Raw genomic sequence first — 13468 nt, 5'->3', positions numbered from 1 at the left:
CCCGTGGCCGAACACTTAAACTCCCCCTCCAACTCCGCCAAGACATGCAAGTCTTGGGGCTCCTCCATCACCACTCCCTTACCACCTGACACCTGGAGAAAGAATGCCTCTCTTCTCCAAACCCACGGCATCAATGTGGATTTCATCAGTTTCCTCATTTCCCCTCCCCCCACTTTATCCCAGTTCCAACCTTCCAACTCGGTACTGCTCTCATGACCTGTGCTACCCGTCCATCATCCTTCCCACTTCCCTTCTTTCTGATCCCCACCTCCTATCAAAATCTCAGCTACATTCTCCCCAGCTCCACCCCCCCCCCCCCCCCCCCCCCTCCCATTTATCTCTCCACCCCCTTGGCTCACAGCCTCATTCCTGATGAAGGGCTTTTGCCCAAAATGTTGATTCTCTTGCTCCTCGGATGCTGCCTGACCTGCTGTGCTTTTTCAGCACCACACTCTCTAGTCTAATCTCCAGTATCTGCAGTCCTCACTTTCATCTACTGACATTCCTTATGTCCACTTTCTGCCTTGAACTCCCCTACTGATCAAGAATCTATCTATCTCAGTCTTAAACATACACAAGCGCTCTGCCCCACAGCTCTCTGTGGCAAAGTCTCACAACTCTCTGAGAGAAGAAATTCCTCCTTATCTCAGTCTTAAACTGGTGACATCTTATTCTGAGACTCTGTCCTGTTGTCCTAAACTCTCTCACGAAGGGAAGTATCCTCTTAGCATTTATCCTGTCAAGCCCCTTAAGAATCCTTTAGGTGCCAATGAGATCACCTCTCATTCTGCTAAACTCCAGTAAGTAGAGTCCCAACTGTTTAGCCTTTGCTCATATTACATTGGGGATCATCCTAGTGAACCTCCTCTGAACTGCTTCTGATAAAATAATGTCTTTCCTTAAATAAGGGGATCAAAACAATACTCCAGATGTGGTGTTACTAGCACCTTGTACAGTTGCAATAAGACTCCCCCACTTTTATACTCAAACCCCAATGAGGTAAGGGCCACATTCCATTAGCTTTCCTGATTACCTGTTGCATCTGTGTGTTAGCTTTCTGTGTTTCATACATAAGTGCCCTCAAATCCCTTTCTGTTACAAGTTTCGACAGCTTTTCTACATTTAAGTAATATTCTACTCTTCTGTTCTCCTTTCCAAACTCAAATACTTCACATTATCTCATATACTCCATTTGCCAACTTTTTGACCACTTACATAACCTATCAATATCTCTCTACAAACTGTATGTGTCCCCTTAACTTGCTGCTTTTTGTGTCTTATGCATTGATAGTAATAACTGTAAACTCAAGTTCAACATGTAATGGAGAAGATGATAGAGAATGGCAGTGAAAGAGATATTGAGGGGGGAGGGAAGCCAGTCATTGAGATGATCAGCCCGGGCTTTGATGGGATGGCAACAATGTCTGCTAGGGTGGTGAGGTAAGACTGAGACTCGGGATAGCATTTAAATAAACTGGTTGTGGGGAAGATTAAAGTTGATGGGGTTGACAGGGAGGACAAAGAAGAAGGGAATATGAGAATTTAGAGTGAGGGGTGGTAAACTTGACAGTGAGGCTGAACCTGTGGCTCACACCTTGAAGAACAACCACTTGCATCCTCATCCAAATTACAAATAAACAATGGAAATGATGATGGCTCTCACCACACCACACACAGAATTGGTGGAGAATGTGTTTCATTCTGTGAGGAGGGGTGGTGGAGTCCACCTTTGAGCAATGTGAGGCCCTTCAAAAGCGATTGCATTAAGCAGCCACCGGGACAAAAGACACTGATCACAAAATGCTGTATGGGACGCTTACACATCCACCCATTGCATGGACTATAAATTCCTGGTCACAAACACTCCTGATCACATTGCACAACATTACACACCGGAGGGTGCAGCTAGACTCTGGGATGGATAATGGGGACCCCAGAGATTGTCAGCATGGCAGTAATGAGCATGTCCGTAATACAGAACAGCACTTTCAGTATCCTGCAGCATCGCAGTGCCAGGTAAAGAAATGCAGGAAGGATTTCCTTCTGAATGGTGGTCAATGGAACTGCTTTACAAGAGGCCATCTTTCACTGAGTGTAAATGTTAAGATGCTGCTGGGTCAGCATTGTCTGTTTAATGGAGAAAGTGAGGACTGCAAATGTTGGAGATCAGAGTCAAAAGGTGTGGTGCTGGAAAAGCACAGCTGGTCAGGCAGCATCCAAGGAGTAAGAGAGTTGATGTTTCAAGCATAAGCTCTTCATCACATTCTTGATGAAGATCTTATGCTTGAAACGTCGACTCTCCTGCTCCTCGGATACTGCCTGACCAGCTGTGCTTTCCCAGCAGCACACTTTTTGACTATTGTCTGTATAATTCCAATTGCAAATTTTGATATTTCTTCATTGTTCTTTGATATAGTTAAGGTCATGAATGAAGGGAAGCCTTCACAACATGCAATGGTCTCTCCTTCAATCCTGACAAAGTTTCATGCTAGTATGGGCACTGTGGAAAGGATAGCTATTATTCAGACAAGGTTAGAAATTACTTGCAAAGGATGACAAGCCTCTGGTACCTTCATTTCTGTAGTTGCAGATAAAATAACATTCATTCACACAACTGACGATGGAAATGAACATATACATGTGGTAACGTACTTACAATGAAGTGTCTCATAGGGTGTAAGTTTGCTCGCTGAGCTGTAGGTTTGATATCCAGATGTTTCATTACCTGGCTAGGTAACATCATCAGTGGCGACCTCCAAGTGAAGCGAAGCTGTTGTCTCCTGCTTTCTCTTTATATTTTTTAAACCTACAGCTCAGCAAGCAAACCTACACCCTAAACCTCAACCTGAGCTACAAACCTTCACAAACCTTGCGAAGTGTCCCATGCCCGCTATGTGTCCTCAGAATGTCTCCTTCTTCCTTTATCTGTCATCATGTCTAAGATCAGTGCTAGTGTCCACAGCTGGGGTTGAGGGAGCCTGCTCTCTTATAGAAACTGTTTACATTGGAATTTTGATTGGGAAACTTCAGGGATGATTGTGTCTTGAGGGCCCAAGACTTGCTGAGTATGCCCTGACCCCCCCAGAGCCAAGTTCACCCTCATCAGGTTGAGGGTTAAGGGTGGCAGGAAGGATGGAAGTAGACGACCCAGCCATCTCTGGAGTGTCCTGAAAGGAGATTTCCTGGAGTTAGGAGGTGTGCCTCTGTGTGGCTCCTCCTCTCACTGACATCACCTTCTCTCCTTGTGAGGAAGGGGCACCTGGAGTGAAGTCAAGGTCCCTTATTCCCCTCATAGATGCTGAGTACCAACGGCTAGAACAACGGAGTGCAGGTTTGTGTGTATATTCATCAGACACTGGGAGTATGTTGGAAGTGCCTGTCATACGAAGAGTAGTAAAAGACTCTGTGTCTGTACTCAATGGAATTTAGAAGGATAAGGGGGATCTGATTGAAATGTACAGAATACTGAGAGAACTGAACAGAGTGGATGTGGAGAAGATGTTACCACTAGTTGGAGAGACTAGGACCTGAGGGCATAGTCTCAGAATGAAGGGAAAACCCTTTAGAACTGAGGTGAGGGGGAATTTCTTCAGTCAGAGGGAGGTTAATCTGTGGAATTTATTGCCGCAGAGGTCTGTGGAAGACATGTCTTTGAGTGTATTTAAGACAGAGGTAGATAGCTTCTTGATTAATAAGGGAATCAAGGGTTACGGGGAGAAGGCAGGAAAATGGAAAACAAATCAACCATGATCGAATGCTGGAACAGACTCAATGTGCCGAATAGCTTGATTCTGCTCCTATATCTTATGGTCTTATGACTCTCTATGGCAACCACCAACCTGAGCAAGAAGGCAGACAGTCTTTGGCATACTGAAGGTACAGAGTTGGTGGACTCCTCGAGCCTTCAGACCAGTTTTCCCACAGCCTCCAACAATCCTGCTCCTGAGTCTGCTTGTATATTTGTATGAAGTTGACACGGCAGTTTCCTCTCCTGTCCAGAGTTGAGCTGGTACCAGGTCTCCAGCAGTTCTCCGAGTGCCAGCTGCCTGAAGCATTTGCTCCTCTACCAGCTGCAGAGATGTAACAGTGATGTGCCCACCAGAAAGTGCTCCTGACTCTGCCCTTGCTGAAATTCCCACCAAGGTGACAGTATCTGAGCGAGTGGATGATGCAGGAGGCAACTTTGCCAGTGCATCTTCTGAGGGACCTGGGGCTTCTTCATCAGCGGTAGGGGAGGAGATGTTGTCTCTTGGGGTGGCTCTAGTCACGCTGACAATTCTGGAGCTTCCACTGGTACTTGCAGAAGACAGAAGAGAGAACGAGATGCAGAAATATGGGGTAGACGTTCATGTAAGTTAAGAATCCATTTACAGTAACAGTCATGGGAGAGCACCACAAAAATGCACAAGAATGCCTGGGGTCAGAGGTTTCAACATCACCACAGGAACAGTAACAGTCCCCTTCCACGAGGACAAATTTCCTCTCCTCTTGGGGAGGGAGCTGGGTGACAAATATGAGGCACCTACCAGCCCCCAGGTTCTTTAAGCCCTTTCGTTGGAGGGGATTCTGAGGAACAGAATTTACATGCATTTGGAAAGGCAAGGACTGGGTAGGGATAGTCAACATGGCTCTGTGTGTAGGAAATCTTGCCTCACTAACTTGCTTGAGTTTTTTGAAGAAGTGACAAAGAAGATTGATGAAGGCAGAGTGGCAGATGTTGTCTACATGAACTTCAGCAAGGCATTCGACAAGGTTCCACATATTAGGCTGGTTGGTAAGGTTAAATCACATGGAATCTAGGGAGAGCTAAAAAATTGGATCCAAAATTAGCTTGATAGAGCATGGTGGTGGAGGGTGTTTTTTTGGACTGAAGGCCTGTGACAAGCGGTGTGCCACAAGGATCAATGCTTTTCATCCCTTATATAAATGATTTGGATATGAATATATGAGGAATAGTTGGTAAGTTTGCAGATGACAACAAAATTGGTGGTGACTGCAAGGATGCTGTAGGAGGGAGGGCTTCAGGTATTTGGACAATTGGACTGCATTCTGGGGAAGGTGAGACCTGTACAAGCAGGACGGGTTGCACCTGAACCAGAAGGGCACCAATATCCTGGAAGGTAGGTTTGCTAGCACTTTTCGGGGGGGGTTTAAATTAATTTGGCAGGGGGATGGGATCCGGACTTGTAGTCCAGCAAGTAGGTTAGCGTTTTTCAGGATGTCCAAGAATGTAGGGAGGCTGTGGAGAAGGTAGCATTGACAGGGAATACTTGCGGACACAGAGATGGGCTCAAGTGTGTACACTTCAACGCAAGGAGTATCAGAAATAAGGTGGGTGAACTTAAGGTGTGGATCGGTACTTGGGACTACGATGTTGTGGCCATCACGGAAACGTGGATAGAAGAGGGACAGGAATGGTTGTTGGAGGTTCCTGGTTACAGATGTTTCAGTAAGATTGGGGGGGGGGTAAAAAAGGAGGGAGGTGACGTTGCTAGTTAGAAATGGTATAATGGCTGCAGAAAGGCAGTTCGAGGGGGAGCTGCCTTTGGAGGTAGTATGGGCTGAAGTCAGAAATAGGAAAGGTGCAGTCACCTTGTTGGGTGTTTACTATAGGCCCCCCAATAGCAGCAGAGATGTGGAGAAACAGATTAGGAAACAGATTTTGGAAAGGTGCAGAAGCCACAGGGTAGTAGTCATGGGCGATTTCAACTTCCCAAATATTGATTGGAAGCTCTTTAGATCAAGTAGATTAGACGGGGTGGTGTTTGTGCAGTGTGTCCAGGAAGCTTTTCTAACTCAGTATGTAGATTGTCCGACCAGAGGGGAGGCCATATTGGATTTGGTACTTGGTAACGAACCGGGACAAGTGATGGGCTTGTTAGTGGGTGAGCATTTTGGTGATGGTGACTACACCTTGGTTATGGAGAGAGATAGGTGCGTGAAACAGGGCAGGTTTTACTATTGGGGGAAGGGTAAATACGATGCTATAAGACAGGATCTGAGGAGCATAAATTGGGAGCACAAGCTGTCAGGGAAGGATGTCATTGAAATGTGAACTTTTTCAAGGAACAGATACGATGTGTCCTTGATATGTATGTACCTGTTAGGCAGGAAAGAGATAGTCGTGTGAGGGAACCTTGGTTGATGAAGGTGGTTGAATGTCCTGTAAGGAGGAAGAAGGAGGCTTACATAAGGTTGAGGAAACTAGGTTCAGACAGAGTGTTGGAGGGATACAGGATAGCCAGGAGGGAGCTGAAGAAAGGGATTAGGAGAGCTAAGAGAGGGCATGAAAAATCTTTGGTGGGTAGGATCAAGGATAACCCCAAGGCTTTTTATGCGTACGTGAGAAACATGAGAATGACAAGAACAAGGGTAGGTCCGATCAAGGACAGTCGTGGGAGACTGTGTATTGAGTCGGAAGAGATAGGAGAGGTCTTGAATGTGTACTTTTCTTCAGTATTTACAAATGAGAGGGACCGTATTGTTGAAGAGGAGAGTATGAAACGGACTGGTAAGCTAGAGGAGATACTTGTTAGGAAGGAAGATATGTTGGGCATTTTGAAAAACTTGAGGATAGACAAGTCCCCCAGACCTGACGGGATATATCCTAGGATTATGTGGGAAGCAAGAGAGGAAATTGCATTGGCAATGATCTTTTCGTCTTCACTGTCAATGGGGGTGGTGCCAGGGGACTGGAGAGTGGCGAATGTTGTGCCCCTGTTCAAAAAAGGGAATAGGGATAACCCCGGGAATTACAGGCCAGTTAGTCTTACTTCGGTGGTAGGCAAGTAATGGAAAGGGTACTGAGGGATAGGATTTATGAGTATCTGGAAAGACACTGCTTGATTAGGGACAGCCAGCACAGATTTGTGAGGGGTAGGTCTTGCCTTACAAGTCTACTGAATTCTTTGAGGAGGTGACCAAGCATGTGGATGAGGGTAGAGCAGTGGATGTAGTATACATGGATTTTAGTAAGACATTTGATATGGTTCCCCATAGTAGGCTTATGCGGAAAGTCAGGAGGCATGGGATAGTGGGAAGTTTGGCCAGTTGGATAGAGAACTGGCTAACCGGTCGAAGTCAGAGAGTGGTGGTAGATGGTAAATATTCAGCCTGGAACCCATTTACAAGTGGAGTTCCTCAGGGATCAGTTCTGGGTCCTCTGCTGTTCGTAATTTTTATTAATGACTTGGAAGAGGGAGTGGAAGAATGGGTCAGTAAATTTGCAGGCGATACGAAGATTCGTGGAGTTGTGGATAGTGAGGAGGGCTGTTGTCGGCTGCAAAGGGACTTAGATATGATGCAGAGCTGGGCTGAGGAGTGGCAGATGGAGTTCAACCCTGTCAAGTGTGAGGTTGTCCATTTTTGAAGGACAAATAAGAATGCGGAATACAGGGTTAACGGTAGGGTTCTTAGTGAGGTGGAGGAACAGAGGGATCTTGGGGTCTATGTTCATAGATCTTTGAAAGTTGTGGATAGAGCTTGTAAGAAGGCCTATGGTGTATTAGCGTTCATTAGCAGAGGGATTGAATTCAAGAGTTGTGAGGTGATGTTGCAGCTGTATAGGACCTTGGTAAGGCCACATTTGGAGTACTGTGTGCAGTTCTGGTCGCCTCATTTTAGGAAAGATGTGGAAGCTTTGGAGAGGGTGCAGAGGAGATTTACCAGGATGCTGCCTGGAATGGAGAATATGTCATACGAGGATAGGTTGAGAGTGCTAGGCCTTTTCTCATTGGAACGGCGAAGGATGAGGGGTGACTTGATAGAGGTTTATAAGATGATCGGGGAATAGATAGAGTAGACAGTCAGATACTTTTTCCCTGGGTACAACAGAGTGTTACAAGGGGACATAAATTTAAGGTAAAGGGTGGAAGGCATGGGGGGATGTCAGGGGTAGGTTCTTTACCCAGAGAGTGGTGGGGGCATGGAATGTGCTGCCTGTGGGAGTGGCAGAGTCAGAATCATTGGTGACCTTTAAGTGGCAATTGGATAGGTACATGGATAGGTGCTTAAGCTAGGACAAATGTTCGGCACAACATCGTGGGCTGAAGGGCCTGTTCTGTGCTGTATTGTTCTATGTTCTATAATAGACAGTGAAGGAGGTTACCTCAGAGTATAACAGGATCTTGATCAGATGGGCCGATGGGTGAGGAGTGGCAGCTGGAGTTTAAGTAAATGTAAGGTGCTGCATTTTGGAAAGGCAAATCAGGGTAGGACTTATACATTAAATGTTAAGGTCCTCAGGGTGTTGCTGAACAGTGACCTTGGAGTGCAGGTTTATAATTCCTTGAAAGCGGAGTCACAGGTAAACAGGATAGTGAAGAAGGTGTTTGGTATGCTTGCCTTTATTGGTCAGTGTACTGGGTATGGGAGTTTGGAGGTCATGTTGCAGCTGTACAGGACATTGGTTATGGCACATTTGGAACACTGTGTGCAATTCTGGTCTCCCTGCTCTAGGAGTATGTTGCTGAACAAAGAGACCCAGGGGTGCAGATTCACAGTACTTTTAGGTGTTTTTACCAGGTGAAGGGAGTTCAAAACTCGAGGGCATAGGTTTAAGGTAAGTGGGAAAGATTTAAAAGGGACTTAAGGGGCAACTTTTAAATGCAGAGGGTGGTGCATTTATGGAATGAGCTGCCAGAGGAAGTGATGAAGGTTCGTACAATTACAACATTTAAAAGGCATGGGTATATGAATAGGAAGGGGTTGGAGGGATTTGGGCCAAATGCTGGCAAATGGGACTAGATTAATTTAGGATATCTGATCGATGTGGACGAATTGACCAAAGGGTCTGTTTCCGTGCTGTACACCTCTATGACTCTATGACCCCATTGTGGACTCTTTTCTCCTGGAATGAGACAAAGGGATGGATTGAGTTAAGTGAAAGATGAAAGTGACTGGCACAGCTGTTAGTGCTGCTGCAAATGGGGGGAAAGCTGGTGAAGTGCCCTGAGTGAGTGAGTTGGCAGCCTGTGGTGCAATGGTTCACTGTGCCATCTTGCTGCATGAACAAGGTGATGCCACAATGACTGTACATTCACAGTCAGAATAAGCAAATTGTTAACCTAATTTTCTCTTCTTGGTTTCAAGACGTATTTCCTCACATTTCTCAATATTACTTTGCTTTTGCAATTCATCTGCCCAGATGCTGTCTCTAGAATAAACAGGAACGTCATATTGTAACCACAGAACATGTCATGACTTGCTTTTTAAGGATATAGAAATAATGTGGTTTAACAACTAGCCAAAAAAACCTTTACAAATGTAGTTTCATAAATCATAATTAAGTGTACAGACGTAGCAACAAATTAAATCACAAATTCTTGAATGAGAAAAAGTACTACATATAGTGTTAAATATCATTCTTTTTAACTTTTCTGCAGGTCAGGGAGAAAAATTGAATCTTCTGTTATTTTCTAACATATTGATGCTAAGTCCAAACCTTTTCTCTTCACCTCTGGTGTTTTGTAGCACATTGCAAAGGCCAGTATTTTGACATGCTGTGCAATTAATTTGATTGTTAAATCGTTCCTTTCAAGATCTTGAAACATTAAATGTGACGCTAGAACCAACTGACATTTTGCCAGCTCCAGTTTTGTTGTCCCAGAGCATGTCTCTCAGGTAGTCAACAATCCCTGCTGAACCAGCACTGATGGTGAACCCACCAAACAACAGTGATAGCAATCTCTGAGTGTTTTTAAATTCCACAAAATATTGCTCCATGACACTTGACATTTTTCAACATGCCATTCTGGTGAGGGTGGCAGTGCACCTTAAATCACGTAGATTGATGCCACACCATGAGTTGGAATTCAAGACAGACTGGCTGAGGCAAAATCTACCTTCAGGTTTAGACTTCAAAGTGACATTGTTTATTATACATTAACATTAAATACTGCTATATGTATAGAATCCCTACAGTGTGGAAACAGGCCCTTTGGCCCAACAAGTGACATTGTTAATTATACATTGACATTAAATACTGCTATATGTATAGAATCCCTACAGTGTGGAAACAGGCCCTTCAGCCCAACAAGTCTATACAAACGCTCTGAAGAGTATCCCACCAAACCCATTCCACTATTCTATTAGTCTATATTTACCCCTGACTAATGCACCTACCTGACCTCTATGGGCAATTTAACATGGCCAATTCACCTAACCTGCACATCTTTGGACTGTGGGAGGAAACCAGAGCACCTAGGGGAAACCCACACAGACACGGGGAGAATGTGCAAACTCTACACAGACAGTCACCTGAGGCTGGAATCGAAATCAAACCTGGGTCCCTGGCACTGTGAGGCAACAGTGTTAACCACTGAGCCACTGTGCCGGTCTATGTGGGGTAATAGATGTACCAGGCTCTGATCTTATAGTTACATTTGGTAAAAACTAATAAATCTTTGTGTGTTGATTTCCTTCTGACCAGAAGATATAGGAGCAGAATTAGGCCATTCAGCCCATCGAGTATGCTCCCCCATGCGAACGTGGCTAATATGTTTCTCAACCCCATTATCCTGTCTTCTCCACATAACCCTTGATCCCCTTACCAATCAAGAATCTACCTCTGTTTTAAGTACACTCAGTGAATTGGCCTCCACAGCGTTCTGCAGCATTGAGCTCCACAGATTAACCATCCTCTGGCTGAAGAAATTCCTCCTCTACTCAGTTATAAAGGACCTCTTTATTCTAAGGCCCTCAGATCCTAGTCTCTCCTACTAGTGGAAGCAACTTCTCCATGTCCACTCCATCCCAGGCCTCTCACTATTTTGTAAGTTTCAGTGAGATCCTCCTTCATTCTTCTAAACTCCATCGAATACAGACCTAGAGTCCTCAATCGCTTCTCATTTGACAAGCCCTTCACCCCCTAGATCATTTTTTTAAACCTCCTCTGGACCCCCTCAAATGCCAGAACCTCCTTTCTTAGTTATAGAGCCCAAAACTGCTCTCAATATTTGAGTGCAGCTGTCCAAATCCTTCTGCAGCCTCCCCGCTTCCTCAACGTTATGTGTCCCTCCACCAATCTTTGTGTCATCTGCAAACTTAGCAACAATGAGCTCCTGCAGATCATTAATCTACAACGTGAATAGTTGTGGTCCTTGCACTGACCCCTGTTGAACTCCACTAATTACACGCTGCCATCCTGAAAAAAGACCCCTTAATCCAAACTCTCTATCTTCTGCCAGTCAGCCAATCCTGTATCCATGTCAGTATCTTCCCCCAACACGATGTGCTCTTATCTTATTTAGCAGCCTCCTGTGCGGCACTTTGTCAAAGGCCTTCTGGAAATCCAAATAGATTCACTCAGAAGGTGGTTCGTATGTGGAATGAATGTGGTAGATGCAGGTACAGTTTCAACACTTAAAAAGCATTTGGATAGGTACGTGAACAGGAAAGACTTAGAGTGTTCTGAGCCAAATGCAGGCAAATTTAGTTTGGAAAACTTGGTCAGCATGGACTAGCTGGACTGAACGGTCTGTTTCTGTGCTGTATGACTCTATGATTCTAAATCCATTGGTTCTTCTTTGTCTAACTTGCTCATCACCTCCTCAAAGAATTCTAACAGATTAGTTAGGCATCACCTTCCCTTGATGAAGCCATGCTGACTTAACCCCATTTTACCATACATTTTCAAGTACTTTACAATCTCATCCTTAATAATGGGCTCTAGTATAGTTTGTTCTAACTCCACCCACTCTGTGTTATTTATACTCAGTGATGTGTAGCTCCAGGACATAACAAGGTTGCTCAAGGGCCCTGAAGTCCTGACAAAACAGAGCAGTTGTTAGGAGCTTGCATCAGATATATACAGAAGAGGCAAATTGTGACATCAGTCTGTGTTGGGCTCTGAATTATCTCAAGTGGCAGCCTTTTCAACCTTGACATCACAGCTTGCATCCTATTGAACCGCGTTCAGTTTTTATTGACAGGAAGAACCTCAAACAATAGAGCTCATCTTCCTGTCAAAGTGCAAAACTTCATATTTCCCCACATAATAGATTCTATCTGCCATGTTTTTGCCCACTTACTTAAGCTGTCCATATGCCTCTGCAGCCTCTGTGTCTTTGTGCTATCTTCATCACTTGCCTTTCCAACCAATTTTTGTGCCATCTGCAAACTTGGCTATCGTACATTCACTTTCCTTATCCATGTCAACTTGTATATTGTAAATAAATGTGGCCCCAGCACTGATCCCTCTGGCACTCCACTAGTTGCATCTTCAATATGTCCCCTTATTCTAAATGTGTGTCTTCTATTAGTCAACGTCAGAAGTCACACTACATCAATATGTTTACTTGAAATCACAAGCTTTCAGAGCACTGCTCCTTCATTACGCCATGTGGCACCTCCACATCATGGCTTCTATTAGTTAGTCAATACTCTACCAATGCTAATACACTACCTCAACACCATGGGCTCTTAAGTAGCATAATGTACGATAACTTATCAAAATGTCTTCTGAAAATCCAAATATATACATCCACAACTTCCCCTTTATCTACCCTACATGTTCCCTTCTCAGACAATTCTACTTAATTTGTCAGGCTAAGTTCCTCTTCATGAAGTCATGCTGACTCTACTTGATCATATATTACATTTCAAAATGTTCTCCTTTTTCACTCTTTATAATAGGTGCTAGAATTTCCCCAATAACAGATGTTGAGCTAACTGGCCTTTAATTAGCAGTTTTCCCCAATGGCTAGTGCTGTATTTGCAAAAATGATGTGTGTTTTCTACGATAATTGGTGAAGTACAGAGGTGTGGCGGTGGTCATGCTTATGAATTCAAGGTTGCTGGTCGGATTACTCACTTCTAGTTGTGAACCTGTTGTTACTATCCCCTTTGCCTTGTGATATGACTCGGAGATTGAGCAGTAGTGACTCAGAGAAGGATAAGCTGCTCACTGAGGGAGAAAGAGGAGACGTTCTATGAGGAAGCCATGCCCAGAAAGGATCTTCAGAGAGTCATCCTTCTAACTGAACCTCAGTGAAAGGCAGTGTGTGCAATGTTTTCATTTCTCTAAGGAGGCACAGAAATCTGATACCAATTGTAAACAGAAATGTGGCCTTGGATCAGAACTAGGGTGGCAATACTGTAAAGGTGACAATGGACATGAAATTTTCCTGAGATGGAGCAAGTAATACCTCTATTGTCTTCCAATTTGCCCTCCACTGGGGTAAAAAGGAGGTGACAGATAGTCTTTACGCCAGTCCAGGGGAGTATATAGTACTTCACTGACCAATGAGAACAGGATGAATATGCACATGATTTCACCAGGGTAATGGACTTCACCTTTGTGCAAGGTACCAATGACTGTACACATGAGGCTTCGCAGCAGCACTTCTGTTTGAGAGATACACTATTACTGCAAAGGGGTGAAAGTCAGGACTGCAGATACTAGAGATTAGAGTCGAGAGTACAGTACTGGAAAAGCTTAATCAGGAAATCCAGATTGAAGGGCTTTTGC

The sequence above is a fragment of the Chiloscyllium plagiosum genome, unplaced genomic scaffold, assembly GCF_037043375.1.
Source record: "Chiloscyllium plagiosum isolate Xiang-an unplaced genomic scaffold, Cpla_swu_hap1 HiC_scaffold_3, whole genome shotgun sequence".
In the NCBI taxonomy this organism is placed as follows: domain Eukaryota; kingdom Metazoa; phylum Chordata; class Chondrichthyes; order Orectolobiformes; family Hemiscylliidae; genus Chiloscyllium; species Chiloscyllium plagiosum.
This window is presented reverse-complemented; position numbering follows the sequence as displayed.